The 18,330-nt window shown below is 45.6% G+C and overlaps 1 pseudogene; it reads right to left on the reverse strand.

Moving 5' to 3' along the window:
* Positions 1-17,314: 17,314 nt before the first annotated feature.
* Positions 17,315-17,432, reverse strand: LOC126428493 (5S ribosomal RNA; annotated as a pseudogene).
* Positions 17,433-18,330: the final 898 nt, after the last annotated feature.

Genomic DNA, 18,330 nt, shown 5'->3' on the forward strand with positions numbered 1-18,330 from the left:
CCAATAGGAAAATATCAATGGTCTGTTTAAAATCCTTTTCTGTAAATGTTGTTAACAACAATATCATAGATAACCAGAAGTCTATACTACTGATCAAGACATAGAAATAGTAAATGATTCATTTGCTGTTAAAAGCTACTGACGGCATGATCATTCTGCCAAAAATAATAAAACACGTATTCCCCGTTGAGTGTATATTTCGTCCGGCAGTATAAAATGTATGTAAGAAGGATAATAGATTATGTAAGGACTCTCTATAGTGACTTCGACCTTAAATTACGATACTGAGGCCGCCCGGTGTGGCCGTGCGGTTCTAGGCGCTCAGTCCGGAACCGCGCGACTGCTACGGTCGCAGGTTCGAATCCTGCCTCGGGCATGGATGTGTGTGATGTCCTTAGGTTAGTTAGGTTTAAGTTGATCTAAGTTCTAGTTGACTGTGACCTCAGAAGTTAAGTCCCGTAGTGCTCAGAGCCATTTGAACCATTTATAGGAAACTGAAGATAATTCATAACCTGCTTTCTGCCCCCTGTATCAGCCTATGCTTCAACATTCCCAGCGAGTGGCTGTATAGGATACCGTTGCTGAACTGAAGAATGTGATTCAAGTGACACGCGATTTTGAAGCTCAAGAATGTGATTCGAGGACTGTCCAGACACTGCTTTCGCCAGATGTGTCTGTTGTCATTCTGCATATTGTCTCACGCATTTTGTTGAGGAACCTCACTTACATTCTTAAATCCCATAATGAGCTAAGTATAACGCAATCGAATGCCTGCACCACCCTACACACAGTGGCACGTATAGCTTCCGTATACAATTTGGACACGGCAGCCCTGATCGACCAGAGAGATTTGCCAGAGTGTCTGCAGTGAGGGGGTTACCGCTGATAAAAATTTTAATACGACCGCTACATTTCCTCGTAAGTCACACACGAAATGCGAGCAACATGGCACACCGTACCTGGACCTCTCTCTGCCCTTATGGGACAGAAGAGTCGAGCTCACTTTCACCACTCACAGCGCGATTCTCGGCTACTGTGTAGTGCGAGTAAGCCCTTTTTCCGTGGACGCTACTAAACCAGTTAGTGGGACAAATGGAGGCGGCCATTCACGAGACCTGAAACGGAGCGAGCTTTAATAGTCCGTAAACGCGCCGCTGTAAAATTTACGACTGCCTCTTACAAGGACGTTATGTAGCGTCTCATGACACAGCAGTGATTTGCTCCTAATGCGAGGGCACTAGCAGCCTGTTAACGACGTCACCCCCCCCCTCACTTCCCTACCTCCCTCCCCCTGCCCGGCACCCCTTCAACTCTCCACCCTCCCACCACTGCCTGTCTACATGACAACTTTTCCGTCTCTCTACCGCCCTGCATGTCAGAAGTTTTCACTTGAATTTCTGGTGGTTGAGGGGAGCCACAGTCGTGCAGAGATGAACGTGTTGACATTTTTACAGGACCCACGACACCTCAAGAAGGTTTTTTTTTTTTTTTTTTTTTTTTGGCCTTCACTTTCGTTACCTTCGCCAATTCACAATTTGACTGTCACATTCCAAGGTGCAGACCAGTCTGTCACATTTTCAGGTCTCTTTGCTTTAAGATTCGGTGGTTTTTTCAACTCTCAATCAAACTGTCACATTTCAACCTAACCTAGATTCATCTGAAGATTGGTAAACTAGCCTGAAACTGGTAAATGTACAATTAATTATCATAAAAAACTGACTGCTTGCAATTTTTTTTAACTTTTCGACGTACAGGTTGTAACGGGTAGGCCTATATGTGCAGATATTTTTGTTGGTGGCTGCGGACGGTGTGTTGACCAACAAAAAAAATGGTTCAAATGGCTCTGAGCACTATGGGACTTAGCTCCTTTGGTCATCAGTCCCCTAGAACTTAGAACTACTTAAACCTAACTAAGCTAAGGGCAACACACACATCCATGCCCGAGGCAGGATTCAAACCTGCGACCATAGCGGTCGCGCCGTCCCAGACTGTAGCGCCTAGAACCGCTCGGCCCCTCCGGCCGGCTGTTGAACAACATAACATCAGTATTTACTTCGTATTCAGACCATTAATTATAGCTCTCACAAGTCGTACTTGGAGGTAATACCCAAATTAAAAATACACTCGTTGTAAAAGTAGGTCACTAACGTTTATTTTCCTCTGGTCAGCAGGTGAGGTATTGACGTGTGGACCGTGGACGCAAAACGATTACTCTATACTGGCAGGCGTCATTCACTAGATGGCCCAGGTACAGCCATGCAGAAAACGTCGGTGCTCAATGTTTGTCATGAGTTTGTGGGACCTGTTTGTCTAAGAAAAAAATGGTTCAAATGGTTCAAATGGTTCAAATGGCTCTGAGCACTATGGGACTTAACATCCGAGGTCATCAGTCTCCAAGAACTTAGAACTACTTAAACCTAACTAACCTAAGGACGAAACTTCCTGACAGATGAAAATTCTGTGCCGGACCGAGACTCGAACTCGGGATCTTTGCCTTTCGCGAGCAAGTGCTCTACCATCTGAGCTACCCAAGCACGACTCACGACCCGTCCTCACAGCTTTAATTCTGCCAGTACTTCGTCTCCTACCTTCCAAACTTCACAGAAGCACTTCTGCGAACCTTGCAGAACTAGCACTCCTCGAAGAAATTACTCGATCCGGCACACAGTTTTAATCTGCCAGGGAGTTTCATATCAGCGCACACTCCGCTGCAGAGTGAAAATCTCATTCTGGTAACCTAAGGACATTACACGCATCCATGCCCGAGGCAGGATTCGAAACTGCGACCGTAGCAATCGCACTGTTCCGGACTGAAGCGCCTAGCACCACTCGGCCACCGCCGCCAGCGTTTGTCTAAGAGAAACTGTTGTGTGTACATACTAAGGTAATACATACGAAAATATCTGCACTTATATCAGTTACACCGTGTATATTGAAACTAATTTCTAGTAAGACGTGCCTTAAAGTGCGCCATGAGCTGGTACAATGATAGATATGAGAAAAATTCTTAGTGTTGCTGAATAACACGAGTGCAAAGACAGTTATCTGAGCAACAGCCCCATGCTCTGCAGAAATATCGCTCCAAAAAAGGTTCCAAACCCTGTTGATGTTGCTGTATGTTCGTTCTCAGTAGTAACTTCGATTCATTTGTTTCATAATAAACATGAGACTTTGATGTGCATGCTTACGTGTACTCACTTCTTTGTAACCCCCCCCCCCCACACACACACACACGTACACTTTCGATCTCACTGTTGAAACCAGCACGTGCAGTTGCAGATTAGAATGACACGGGAAATAGAGAACATCAAGAGAAGTACAACACGTTCCGTGGAACGTTCATTCAGTGAGCGTGAAAGTGTCGAGGAAATGCTCATGCACGTCCATCTACATCCACATGTACCTCTACGTACATACATACCCAGCAAGCCACCGTATGGTGCACTGCGGAAGATACCCTGTACCACAACCACTCGCAAATAGAGTGAACAATGAACGACTGTCCTATCAGCTCTAATTTCTCCTATCTTATCTTCGTAGTCCTTACACGAAATGTAGGTTGGCGGCAGTAGAATCGTTGTGTAGTCAACCTCACATGCCGGTTCTCTAAATTTTCTCAGTTTTCCTCGAAAAGAACGTCACCCTACCTCCAGGGATTCCCAGCTGAGTTCCCGAAGCATCTCCGTAATAGTTGGGTGTTTTTCGAACCTACCAATAATAAAACTAACGTCCCATTTCTTAATTGCTTCAATGCCTTTCTTTAAGCAGATCCCCAAACACTCGCGCAGTGCTCAACATCGGGAAGTATTATTGTCCTATACGCGCTCTCCTTTACAGGTGAACCATAATTTTTCAACTTCTCCCAGTAAATACAAGTTGACCATTCACCTACGCTATCACAGTCCTCGCGTGCTCGTTCCATTTCTCATCGCTTTGCAACGTTACGCCCACATATTTAAACTACGTGACTGTGACAACGAGGACACTACTAATGCTGTATCCGAATATTAGGGGTTTGTTTTTCCTGCTAATCCATGTTAACTTACATTTTCCTACGTCTAGAGCAAATTGTGATTCATCACAGCAATCAGAAAATTTGTGTAAGTCATCTTGCATCTTCCTGCAGTCACTCAACGACGATATGTTCGTCGACATCACAGCTTCATTAGAAAACAGATGCAGGGTACTGCTTGCCCTGTGCATCAAATGTTTTATGTATATAGAAAAATATCAGCGGTTCTAGCACACATCCCTGGGGCACCCCTTACGATACCCTTGTCTCTGATGAACACTCTCCGTCAGGAACAACTTACTGCGGTTCTGTTATTTAAGAACTCTTAGGGCGACTCACATATCTAGTAACCTCTTCAGAATTCTTGAACCTTCGTTAACAGTCCGCAGTGTGGCCCCGTGTCAGATGGTTTACGGAAATCTAGGAATACGCAGTCCGTCTGTTTCCATTTATCTACAGTTGGCAGGATCTCCTCTGAGAAAAGGCCAACCTGAGTTGCGCACGCGCCATCCTTTCTGAAGCCGTGCTGATTTGCGGCCGGAAGCTTTGCCTTCTCAAGGAAATTCATTACATTCGAGATCGGAATATATTCAAGTATATTGCGGCAAACCGACGTTAATGATATGGGTACGTAATTTTGCGGGTCCGTTCTTTTAGCCTTACATACAGGAGTCAACTGCGCTTTTTTCTAGTCGCCTGGGACTTGGCGCTGTGGGAGAGATTCGCGATAAACGCAAGCTAAGTAAGAGGGTAATGCTGTAGAGTACTCCTTCTAAAACCGAATTGTAATTCCATCCGGACCTAGCGACTGATCTGCTATCAGATCTTTCGAATGTTTCTCTAAGCCAGTGATGCTTATTACTATGCCCGCCTCACGGGAATCTGTACAGTGGTCAAATGTCCATATGTGTATTTGTACGGTTCTCCTGCGTGAACGATTTCTTAAATGCGAAATTAAAAACGTCGGCTTTACTTGTACTATCTTCTACTGCCAGGCCAGGCTGCTTAACGAGTGAAGCAGCTTTCGACCAACTTAGCGATTTTACGCAGGGCCAGAATTTTCTCTGGTTCTCGGCAAATTTCCTCCCTAAGGGGTATCTTGCCAAGGCATATCGGTGCATGTTGTAAGCTTCCGCATTGATATTTTTACAGATGTACGAATTTCAGTTAACTTTTAGCTAACATCGTTTGCAACTCCGCTGGTAGTCGTCTCAAGGGACGCTTTGCACATCGCGGAGTGTGCTCTGCTCGTGAAATTCCGACGAGCGATATGTTGCTTCTTCCTACGTATACGTCGCGAGAAGCTATGATGCTAAAGTTGCAGATAGCCGAGCTGAATCTGAGACTTAACAGCAATTGTTCTTTCCGCGAACCATTAGCTACTGGCACAGCGAAGGAAAGAAGTAACAGTGGTACGCAAAGTACCCTCCGCCACACACCGTAACTTTGCTTGACGATTATAGTCACAGATATGGACATTAATGTAGAGTTTAGGTATCTCATGAGGCGCTCTTTTTGGTGTTCGTACTCGTGCTTTGCTGCCTCGAACAAAGAGCTTACCTGTGTTGTTCTAATCTTAATCCTCCTGAGCCACATGGGGCTCTACCTTGAGATGGGATACTGCTTACAGTGGTCAACGGGAGGAAATTGCAAATTTAAAGTTATTTCTTTTAAAAAAAAAAAACAGCTTAACGAATATTTTACACATTCATTTATTACTAAGCATGACAAGGGGACAACATGACCACTTCTAGAATCACGAAACGTCGAAAACAAGTACACGGAAGAAAAATCCATATCAGAACACTAAAGAAACAAGTGCAAAATAGGAAGTCAGTTAAAGCGTCTTCATCTCTCCTACTGCAACCTATACTTCTTGACAGTTGCTAAGGAACAGAGACGTTGCTATATGGAAATAATCACAGAGAGTGATTGACAACATGAAACGCAGTGCGTTCGGTATGTAAGTGGAGTGGTGTATTTATAATGAAAAATGATGCAGATTTCACCACAAGGGAAAGCAGGGTAACAGACATAAATAACATTCATTTTTGTCACAGGTCTGACTCCCAATACATAGATTGACATTGGACTCACGAATATGCCCTCCTCCGGCACTAATGTACGTTGTGCACCTGCTATTCATACTGGCTACCAGACAGTTCAGGGGTCCCGAGGGATATTGTCCCATCCCTCTCCCAGGCAGTTTTCATTTCTTTCATAGTTTAGCGTACCATCTTCATGGTCATAGGTACCATCTCCATGTCCATAGCTAACATGTCAACCTCCACAGTAATCATCTACAAACCCACAGCAGTCATCCACGAATCCACCCCAATCCAATCTCCAGAGCAATCATATCCTCGTACATAGGGACCAAGTCCATAGCATTTTCATTGCAGCCCTCTCCAATTCCACAACAATTATCTCTCTAGGAACCCTCTGTGCGTGCATACCTACCACTCCCATGTCCATGGATACGATCTCCATATTTGTTGCGAAAATGTCCATGAGCATTGCAGCTGTTTCCATGACTGTAGAATGCATCTCCATATGCATAGCAACAGTTCACATAGCATTAGCAACAATCTCCAATTTGCAGGAACCGTCTCCATGCCCCCTGCCATCATCTCCACAGGAATCATCTCTGTTTCCATAGCAAAAATTTCTCTGTCAATAGTAAATACCTACATGTGCACAGCAGCTATCTCCATAGGAAACATTTCTATTTCCATAGCAACATTTCCATGTCCATTGTAGATATTTCGATGTCAGCAGCAACAGTCTCCATGTTCATAGCTTCCATTCCTAATCCACAGTAACCATCACAATGACATCAGTAATGACTTCCATATTAACAGCAAACCATCTCCACATCCATGTTAACCATCTCCATGTGCATAGAAACCATCTCCATGGCCATAACAGTCATCACCAACACTCTCTGTATCTATAGTAATCATGCATAGCAATCATCTCCATGTGTGTAGCAACTGTACCCGTATCTATAGGAATCATCAATATCTCAACTGCAAACATCCATACTTATAGAAATCATCTCCACATCTATACCAATCACCTCCATATGCATAGCAACCATTTCCATGTCATTAACAATCATCACTATTTCAACGGCAAATGTATCTATGCCCATGGCAGCCATCACTGTGTCCATAGCAAAGATCTCCATGTGCATATCACCCATCTCCATTTGCATAGCAACCATATCAATGTCCATAACAATCAGCTCCATGTCTATTAGCAGTACTGCTGATACTGAAACACACTGAAGCTGTACAGCACTGTTTATATGAAGAAAAATAAGTAATATGCTATACGTCAATAGACGAGACGGCAGGCAGAGGGAACCTGAACCAGCTCTTGCCTCTGCTTCATCCGCCGCCAAGTGTATGGCGACCCGTCGCTTCCCGTGTTTACAGCTCTTGTGGCTCGTCCGCAGCCCTTTTGGAAGTTGGTGCGTGCGACTGTGTGTGTGTGTGTGTGTGTGTGTGTGTGTGTGTGTGTGTGTGTGTGTGTGTGTGTGTGTGCGTGTGTGTGTGTGCGTGTGTTTTGTGCTGGCAGGCTTAACGCGTTTATTTGATGGCGTCATAAAAGAGGTTTTATTGGCGCTTCCCCGCGGCGTGCGTCCAAGTAGCCGGCAGCTCTCCACCCGCCTCTGCATGCCGTGGAGCAGAGGAGGACTTTTAAAAAGCACGGCGGGCGCCATGTCCCGTGGTGGACGGCGCTGCCGCAGCTGGTGCTGGACTGGCGTCCCAGCGCGGTAGCCCGCTTCCGCCTCTGCAGAAGATGCTCTGGCGTGGTTCACATGCATAGTACGAGTAGGTTGAGGTACTTAGCGTGGGCACTCCCTCTGTTCGTTCGTGAAATCCAAAGCGCTATACACAAAGGCACCCTGGTTGACGTAGTCTGCTGGACTAACGAAAGGCATTGGATACAGTTTAGAAAACGTACAGGCAGTCAGTTACCAGAAATTTGTTTATTGCCTATATTGATTTCAACTACTGTGTGGCCACTATCAGCGCGGTCCAGTGCTAGTCGGATAATCATTGTCGCTTTTCTATATGAATAGACCCTACTAGACTATACACATCGACATTCCAGGAAATGAACGTGTCGATCGGTTGGCCAAGTAGGCCACCAATTCGCCACCCCTGGAGCTTGGTCTCGTGGAAAGAGACCTCCGGTCAGCCCTACATCGCAAGGTCCGCAATGTCTGGAGCTCTGAATGGTCTGTCTTGAACGCGCCAAATAAGCTCCGCATGGTCAAGTCGTCCACGGCCGTATGGAACTCATCCTTGAGGGGCACGCGAAGGGACTCAGTTGTTCTCTGTCGTCTCCAAATTGGACAAATGCGGTTGACCCACAGCTATCTCCTTCGCCGTAAAAACCCGCCCAAATGTCGCTGTGATTCAGGGCTGATCTTCTGATGGACTGCCCCCTTTTAGCCCCCTTGCAGTAGTCCTTTAATTTACCAGCTGCACTTACTTTAATTCTAGGTGACGATGCCTTTATAGGCCGGCCGGACTGGCTGAGCGGTTCTAGGCGCTACAGTCTGGAACAGAGCGACCGCTACTGTCGCAGGTGCGAATCCTGCCTGGGGCATGGATGTGTGTGATGTCCTTAGGTTAGTTAGGTTTAAGTAGTTTTAAGTTCTAGGGGACTGATGACCTCAGCAGTTGAGTCCCATAGTGCTCAGAGCCATTCGAACCATTTGATGCCTCTATAGCTGACTCAGTTTTACGTTTTATCCGTGCAGCTGGGTTTTATCACTCACTCTAGTGTGGGCGCTCTCGCATGATTTCTCAGGCTACACCGACTCCAGCGACTTTTAATTGTGACGTGGATACCAAAATAGTGTCTTTTATGGTAACAAGTTGTGTTGGTACCTCTATCAACGCTTTCCAGCTGGAGGTTCTTCGTTTTTAGTTGAGTGGTTGACCTTTTACATGATCCATCAACCACTGTAGTCTGTTTTACTCTAGTCAACTATATGCTCTGCTCCTTTTAAGTATCCTCTATTTTGTGTTATTGCGGTGTTCATTTTAGCCCTGTACCCCTTGGTGTTCCCTCCCTCTGGGTGCATGGGTTACGCTTTTACTGTATAGGCCTTTTACAAGTATGTCTGTTTGGAGCAGGAGACTGATGACCTCGATGTTTAGCCCCCACAAAACCAACCAGCCAACCAGCATTTCATCTCACAGTGAGGCCTCCGTTTAAGATATTGTACATCGTAATTTTTGTTGGAGGGATTCTGTTAGAATATTGGCAATTTTCCCTTGTATGAAGGAGGAATAACAGTTTGGAGAGTACATTAATAGTAAAAAATATCACCTTTTGTGGCCTTCATTTGGCCTGCTCTTACTCTGTTAACAATAAAAATTTATTTTCTCGTGAACACCGAAAATCAAGCGTGCCATGTTGTCTATTGATGAGTAGCCCGGAACCTTATGACTTTGATGCTACGCTCCATGTCAACAAATATTATCAATTTCGTTCTGGCTTTATTGGTGCGTGCTCTACGAAGGAGGCTCGTAGGTTCTCAATAGGTGCTGCAACATTTTCGTCAGTTCGTCTTACAGTTCGCTGCCGCTACTAATACCTACATTTCTTCATATTCAATGCAAGCGAATCAACTGACGCGGCTTCTATGCGTGATTGAGGCTTCTCATATCTTCCACCAACAGATATACAGTTTGCCATTGGCTGCCGTTGTTCAGGTTGCAGGGCGCCTTTCGGATGAGTAAACATTTTGTGGCCTTCATTTGGCCTGCTCTTACTCTGTTAACAATAAAAATTTATTTTCTCGTGAACACCGAAAATCAAGCGTGCCATGTTGTCTATTGATGAGTAGCCCGGAACCTTATGACTTTGATGCTACGCTCCATGTCAACAAATATTATCAATTTCGTTCTGGCTTTATTGGTGCGTGCTCTACGAAGGAGGCTCGTAGGTTCTCAATAGGTGCTGCAACATTTTCGTCAGTTCGTCTTACAGTTCGCTGCCGCTACTAATACCTACATTTCTTCATATTCAATGCAAGCGAATCAACTGACGCGGCTTCTATGCGTGATTGAGGCTTCTCATATCTTCCACCAACAGATATACAGTTTGCCATTGGCTGCCGTTGTTCAGGTTGCAGGGCGCCTTTCGGATGAGTAAACATGTTATGTGGAGAATAGCTCGGTGGAGAGCAAACATTTAAACGGTTAATATTGACGCTAACAAGCAGGACTTACCGCCATCATCTCGCCCCCTCCCGTTTCGTTAGTCGTTGCTTTCGTTGCTAATCACATCTGCCCTTAGCCACGGGGTTACGGGTGTTCTGACGTAGGACAGACGGGAACACGACGTATTTCATTTCATAGTCATTATGCGAGAGTGTCGTATTTGGCAGTTACTGTACTAAAGCTTGTGCGAAGCAAAAAAAAAGAAAAATGTTCTTTGGAGTCACCGGCGCATTAAATGTACGGAAAACGCTTCGCTTTTTTAATGTTATTTGTTAAAATAAAATCATGGTGTTTAAAGCACTTAATGGTATGTTCAGGACTGCACCTTGAGTACAACCAGATTCCTCAATGTAGTACATGCGCTCCCCGTTTCGTTCAGTACGAGGTGCATTCAAGTTCTAACGCCTCCGATTTTTTTTCTAATTAACTGCTCACCCGAAATCGATGAAACTGGCGTTACTTCTCAACGTAATCGCCCTGCGGACGTACACATTGTTCACAACGCTGACGCCATGATTCCATGGCAGCGGCGAAGGCTTCTTTAGGAGTCTGTTTTGACCACTGGAAAATCGCTGAGGCAATAGCAGCACGACTGGCGAATGTGCGGCCACGGAGAGTGTCTTTCATTGTTGGAAAAAGCCAAAAGTCACTAGGAGCCAGGTCAGGTGAGTAGGGAGCATGAAGAATCACTTCAAAGTTGTTATCACGAAGAAAATGTTGCGTAACGTTAGCTCGATATGCGGGTGCGTTGTCTTGGTGAAACAGCACACGCGCAGCCCTTCCCCGACGTTTTTGTTGCAGTGCAGGAAGGAATTTGTTCTCCAAAACATTTTCGTAGGATGCACCTGTTATCGTAGTGCCCTTTGGAACGCAATGGGTAAGGATTACGCCCTCGCTGTCCCAGAACATGGACACCATCATTTTTTCAGCACTGGCGGTTACCCGAAATTTTTTTGATGGCAGTGAATCTGTGTGCTTCCATTGAGCTGACTGGCGCTTTGGTTCTGTATTGAAAAACGGCATCCACGTCTCATCCATTGTCACAACCGACGAAAAGAAAGTCCCATTCATGTTGTCGTTGTGCGTCAACATTGCTTGGCAACATGCCACACGGGCAGCCGTGTGGTCGTCCGACAGCATTCGTGGCACCCACCTGGATGACACTTTTCGCATTTTCAGGTCGTCATGCAGGACTGTGTGCACGGAACCCACAGAAATGCCAACTCTGGAGGCGATCTGTTGAACAGTCATTCGGCGATCCCTCCAAACAATTCTCTCCACTTTCTCGATCATGTCGACAGACCGGCTTGTGCGAGCCCGAGGTTGTTTCGGTTTGTTGTCACACGATGTTCTGCCTTCATTAAACTGTTGTACCCACGAACGCACTTTCGACACATCCATAACTCCATCACCACGTATCTCCTTCAACTGTCGATGAATTTCAATTGGTTTCACACCACGCAAATTCAGAAAACGAATGATTGCACGCTGTTCAAGTAAGGAAAACGTCGCCATTTTAAGTATTTAAAACAGTTCTCATTCTCGCCGCTGGCGGTAAAATTCCATCTGCCGTCTCTGGGACGTATTGACAATGAACGCGGCCTCATTTTAAAACAATGCGCATGTTTCTATCTCTTTCCAGTCCAGAGAAAAAAAATCGGAGGCCATTGAACTTGAATGCACCTCGTGGGTAAATATCGAATTGTCTAAACCAAAGGTCTGAGGATCGTTTATGAATCGTTCTTAAGATTTTTTCTATCATTTATCCCAACCTTCACCATTCCAAACGTTTCACCCTTTGCAGGTGGGCCTCAAAAAGTATTTTGACATTCGGTGAAGAACGTTGGTAATTTAAATCTTTTGACAAGATCTCGCCGCAGCGAAACACGCCTTTGGTTTGATAACCGCCATCATGTCTCTGCTACTCTCGCTCCCCTGCTTCTTCATAATACTGAGAAAGCTATCTTCACTGAACACTGTTACCTCCGTCAATCCTATTTCCTCAGAACGGTACATCACGCACCAGTATTCCAAAAGGCGATGGGCATGCGTAGAGTAACGTGCGATGTACCAACAAAACGCTATCTTTTGTTTGGCTACCCATCATCATCTTCTTTGTAATGGTTCCAGTTTAAATTTTTCGTAATTGTAATCCCTAGATATTTAGTTCACTCAATAGTCTTTATCGTATAACAAGAATTACACAGATTTTTTTAGCACTCCTGTGGAGGACGTCACATGTTTTGGGGTTTAGTGTCAAGTGTCACTTTTAGTATTGTGTTGTTATCCTATCTAGACCATTTTGCGGTTGGTTTTCATCTTGAGATGCCTCTGGTAGAAGGGCCGGCCTCGGTGGCCGAGCGGTTCTAGGCGTTTCAGTCCGGAACCGCGCGACTACTATGCTCGCATGCGTCGGGCATGGATGTGTATAATGTCCTTAGGTTAGTTAGGTTGAAGTAGTTCAAAGTTCTAGGGGACTGATGACCACAGCAGTTAAGTCGCATATGCTCAGAGCCGTTTGAATCATTTTTTTCTGGGAGGTAAATGACAGCATAAGCTGTAAACAATGCAAGAGGACCGTTGAGACCTATACAGCTCCCTTGTGGAACCATAGATGCCTCTTTGGTTTTCCTATATGACTGTAAGTTACTTCGAACTTGTATCTACCTGACAAAAAGATCACCAATCCACTCGTATAATTTAGACGGTAGTCCATAGGCATGCGATTTGATTAGCAGCCGCATATGAGGAACGGTCTCAACAGTCTTGAGCGACCCCTCCGTCGATAGCAGTCGTTGTCTGACATGAGTAAAGACGCAAGTTTTACTTCACAAGAACGATATTTTCTGAATCCACACCGGTTATGTGTCAATAGATCGTTTCTTCGAATTATTTCATTATGTTGGAACACAGTTAATGTTCCCGAGTCCTATTACAAATATGACAGTGATGTGGGTCTATTATTCAGCAGATTCCTTCTAATTCCTTTCGTGTATACTGATGGGACCTGTCAAAATATTCAGTTATCAGGTACAAATCTTGTATTGCTAAAAATGAAATTATTTCGTCAGCATACAACGAAAGGAACCTTACTGTATTAATCGGGAAACTACCTTTTATTAAGGCGCGCTAGGAAGTAATGGTAGAATACGAACGAGTCAGGCACGAATTAGCTTGCGGCAAGACGACACGCGAGTCGTTAATCGATATTCAGAATACCGAATCGATGCGTCTGGTGGAATATAGTGTTAGTCAATAATGAAAACATGCTATTTGCAAGGGCCTAACCAGAATGTCTTCCAAAACGTGTCTCTAAGTCAGTGCGTACGAGTGTTCCACTTAATGTTTTGTCACCTACAATACAATTTTGGTACTGTGCTTGTCACATTGACACACCGCGAACGGCTACTTTGGACGTAAAATGAGGCTAAATTTCACTATTATCGGGTGGTTATAATGAAATTGTAGCCACTCACGGAGGTGTAGTGTGGGCTGTAATTATATTATGACATCGAAGCTTGGTAGATACGCTGATGCGTTAATGCGGAATTGATTTAGGCTGGCAAGCAAATTACTTCCAGTTATGGCCAGCAAGTGCGAATCTGGCACTGCACGCTGTTTGTATGACGGTTCTTTCGAGAAGAGAAACCGTGCGCTGTTAGTGAAACCGTTTTATGTGAACGACAGGAATTACAGTGCTACAGTGAGAGGGTGTCACTAATTGAAGTGCTTGAGGAGATGCCCGATGGCATTAAGTGATTGAAAGATGATGGTAGTGAAATTAGAAAACAAGGGTGAGGTTGGTGTGACACCTGGAGGAAGAAGGCGTCCGATCACGGTGGACGTTACTGACGAGGTCGCTGTTGTAACTAACAACGCATCACGTAGCGATAGCGCTAGTGAATTGTCAGAAGAGTGTCCATCCCATGCTCAAAAGTCCGTAGAGTTTTGGGGTCTATTTTACAGTGGTACACATGCAAAATCAAGACTGTGCAGCAAACGATTCGCAGGAACGATCTGAATTTGCTCTTCGGTCTCTGGCACGGATCGAAATTGACGACATGCGGCTGTGGAAAATTATATGCAGTGACAACGCACATTTTTCACTACGTGGAGAAGTGAATACGCAAAACTGCCGAATTTGCACTACTGTTACATCACTTGTTACGCACGAAGAGCCTTTGTACTCCCCATGTGTGATTGTGTGGTGTGAATTCACAAGCACCGTTAATCTCGCTCCGTTCTTCTTTGAAGAGAATACATCCAAAGGCCTGCGAGGTCTGTCGCAAGATGGGGCAACACCTCATTGTCGAAGGGCCAGTGGAAGATCCTCTTGATGAAACCTTCCACGAATGTGGTTACCTCCAGAGGTTTCTCAGATGCGAAATCTGCAAGATCACCGGATCTGAACCATGTGGCTGCTGGCTCTGAGGATATCAAAAAGAAAGAACACGTTTGGTCTCTGCCTAATCTGAAGACCAGTATACAGGGACAAAAATTCAAATGGCTCTAAGCACTACGAGACTTAACATCTGAGGTCATCAGCCCCTAGACTTAGAACTACTTAAACCTAACTAACCTAAGGACACCACACACATCCATCTCCGAGGCAGGATACGAACCTGCGACTGTAGCAGCAGCGCGGTACCAGACTGAAGCGCCTAGAACCGCTCGGCCACAACGGCCGGCATACAGCGACACCTTGCTGAGATTCCACTGGAACTGCTGCGAGCAACTGCTGATCACGTCGTTTTACGGATACAACATCGCGTCGTCGTCGTCTCCTGTGTCATACTGAACATATGGTGTAAGCGGCGGTTGATAATAAAGTCAACAGTACATCTTTCTCACTTGTTTGACCTTTTCTGCTCACTTTGCGTTCCCAATCCACGACATACGGATATATTTCTATACATCTTTCCTGCATTCATAACGCTGGATTTGTACTTGGTGCCCAAAATTTAAACTATTTTCTTTTCCGCAGCGTGAGAAGTGGCATGAGCCCCCTCTCATATTTCTATCTTACGATTTTCCTCTCTAACTGCATGCAGTGAAAAGTCGCTATTCCTTCACATGCGGACTTCCCACGCAGCGTCTCTCGTCACCCGCGTGGTCCGGTGACAGGCGGGCTCTGCTGATCTGGAAAGGGTTAAGCCGACGGGTGTGAGGAAGTCGAGTGAATGCTTTGCAGACGCCGACATTGTCAAAACACACGCCCGGAGGGGTCTGAAGTAGCGGCTGGGCTAGAGGTTCAGTTACTTCGCAGAAACTTAGCGAAAACACTTTCTGGCGGGCTACCAGCGAGGCGTGGTAATGACTTGTGTACCCAGGCAGTTGTGGCGGGAAAATTCCCGCGCTTTCTGCAAAATAGTAACTGTGATTGGCTTGCTCAGGGCATAGCTCCGTGACGTAGCAAAATCAGCGCAGAAATTGTCGCCAAGAATCTCCATTGGTGGAATGGTAGTGCTCTGGCAATAGAGTGGAATTTTCCGCCGGTTTTCGAGTTGCTGATTGGAACGATTAACCACGGCCACTGTCGTGGGGGCGGGAATGTTGTGTGTTCGGCCTGTACGGGTGCTCTAGCTAGTCGGCTCTCGTCTTTCGGTCGAGAACGTCGAAGCAACCAGCCATCGCCTCCATTACGCCAAATCGTGTTCTTGCAGTTAAGAAGACAGATTGGTAAGGTATTTCCGCAGCACCGGCAGACAGGGATTTTCCTAGGTGATAATCAGAGCTCAGCAGAGCGCACCTGTTCGTCTTTTTCTAACTTTGTTCTGTCTTGGGTAGCAGCAATTAATGTTGGGTTGGCTATGTGTTTTCTCTTAAGATTTGAGTTGCAAGGAATTGGCTCCACATACCACTTCGTCATAATCCTCACAATCTAGTTTAGGGACAACTTCACATTCACAGCGTTTGTTTGAGTATCCAGTTTGAGCCAATTTGATGTATTGTAAATGTTTCGCTTGTTTTCGTTTATTATTTTGTGTTTAGTCTTAATAAATCATATTGTTATTTTGGACAGAACTTTCATTCTGTTAATCGGTAGAGCAACCCTATCATTCCTCACTATCTTAATGAAACCTTCGTTTATTTAACTTATTTATCAAATTAAATTATTGCAGGTGCCAAACTCTCTTCTACTCCACTGGCAGGGTTGATTAGAGTCAGTTCGCATATTTTTTTAAATCCTTGTGCAACAGCAAAAGTCGGAGTTAGAATAAGGGGGGGCTTAGAGCATCATTTACATATGTAGATTCTAGAAGAATTTAGTGTTAAATACACTGCTAGCCCCGGCACCTCGCAAGCGTACATCGGTTCCGCATTAACGCATTAGAATATCTACCAAATTTCGCGGCCATACGAGAATTACAGCCCACACGTGACCTCTGTGAGTATACGTACTTTAATTTTAACCACCTGGTAAAAATGAAGTGAAGCATAGTCGACTGCCGCATCTTGTCCGACTCGCCAGGTAAACACAGACTGCTAGGTGCTGTCCTCACCTTTCCGTGTGTGCGGAGCCGACCGAACACCCAGTTAATGCACGGCATACCGCAACTGCAGCACGTGATGATGTCTGTTGCTTCGCCCCTTGCTCTTTACTCCAGTAACTGCCAGACCAAAGGCAATAGAGGGGCATTAGCTCCATCCGCAAAGCGGCCGAGCGTTGCAATGTTGGCGCAATGAGGCGAAATGGCTTATTTCCTGGAGTGCCTCGCACTGTAGTTGAACATTGCACCGACGGGCTACACAGCGTTATGGGAGCCTTAGATCTCCTTCAAAAGTGTACTCTACATTTTTTTCCTTTTGGGTTGATAAGACGTTACGCAGCCCCCTTCCAGCACGTAAAAAAACGTTAACTCCGACGACAGGCCCTGGCGGACCCAGCGGAACCGACCGGCCGCCGTGTCATCCTCAGGCGACATGCGTCACCGGGTGCGGATATGGAGGGGCATGTGGTCAGCGGCCGTAGGTCAGTTTCCGAGTCCGGATCCGCTACTTCTCAATCAAGTACCTCCGCAGTTTGCCTTACAAGGGCTGAGTGCATCCCGCGTGCCAACAGCTCTCGACAGACCGGGTGGCCACCCATCCGAGTGCTAGCCCAGCCCGACAGCGCTTAACTTCGGTGATCTGACGGAAACCGGTGCTATCACTGAGGCAAGGCCGTTGGCTCCCTTCAAGAACAGCAAAGTGCAATAGCTGGGTACTCTGAGAAACCAATATGTCATTATCTACTTTGGAAGATTCAGGTTCGTGTTCGTGTCCGTGTTTGTCCCACAAATTGACAGAGACAAGTGTGCGACGAAGAAAATCAGAGAGGCGAAATACACAGTTTGTAGGCGACACACGCAGACCACATGAACTGAAGTGTTGGGACATCCCTGTGTAATCCGGAGTAAGACGAAAGGTGGACCCGGCAGTTTACAAGGAGGCGGGCAATACTGTGTTGTCAGCAGACAGGCAGAAACAGCAGAATAGGTCGTTCAGGAGAGCTCGTTAATTCCGACGTCTACTAGCCACTATTTGTCCACTGCGTTAAGACCATAAAATGACGTACCCAACAATTTAAGATGATTTCCAGAAAGCAATAAAATACCCTACTACACTGTCATTCACAACACTCAAAGCCGGCCGCTGGGCCCGAGCGGTTGTAGGAGCTTCAGTCCGGAACCCCGCTGCTGCTACGGTTTGGAAGTTCGAATCCTGCCTCGGGCATGGATGTGAGTGATGTCCTTAGGTTAGTTAGGTTTAAGTACACTACTGGCCATTAAGATTGCTACACCAAGAAGAAATGCAGATAAACGGGTATTCATTGGATAAATATATTATACTAGAACTGACATATGATTACGTTTTTACGCAATTTGAGTGCATAGATCTTGAGAAATCTGTACCCAGAACAACCACCTCTGGCCGTAATAACGACCTTGATACGCCTGGGCATTGAGTCAAACAGAGCTTAGGTGGCATGTATAGGTACAGCTGCCCATCCAGCTTCAAAACGATACAACAGTTCATCAAGAGTAGTGACTGGCGTATTGTGACGAGTGAGTTGCTCGGCCATCATTC

The sequence above is a fragment of the Schistocerca serialis genome, chromosome 12 (assembly GCF_023864345.2).
Source record: "Schistocerca serialis cubense isolate TAMUIC-IGC-003099 chromosome 12, iqSchSeri2.2, whole genome shotgun sequence".
Taxonomy (NCBI): domain Eukaryota; kingdom Metazoa; phylum Arthropoda; class Insecta; order Orthoptera; family Acrididae; genus Schistocerca; species Schistocerca serialis.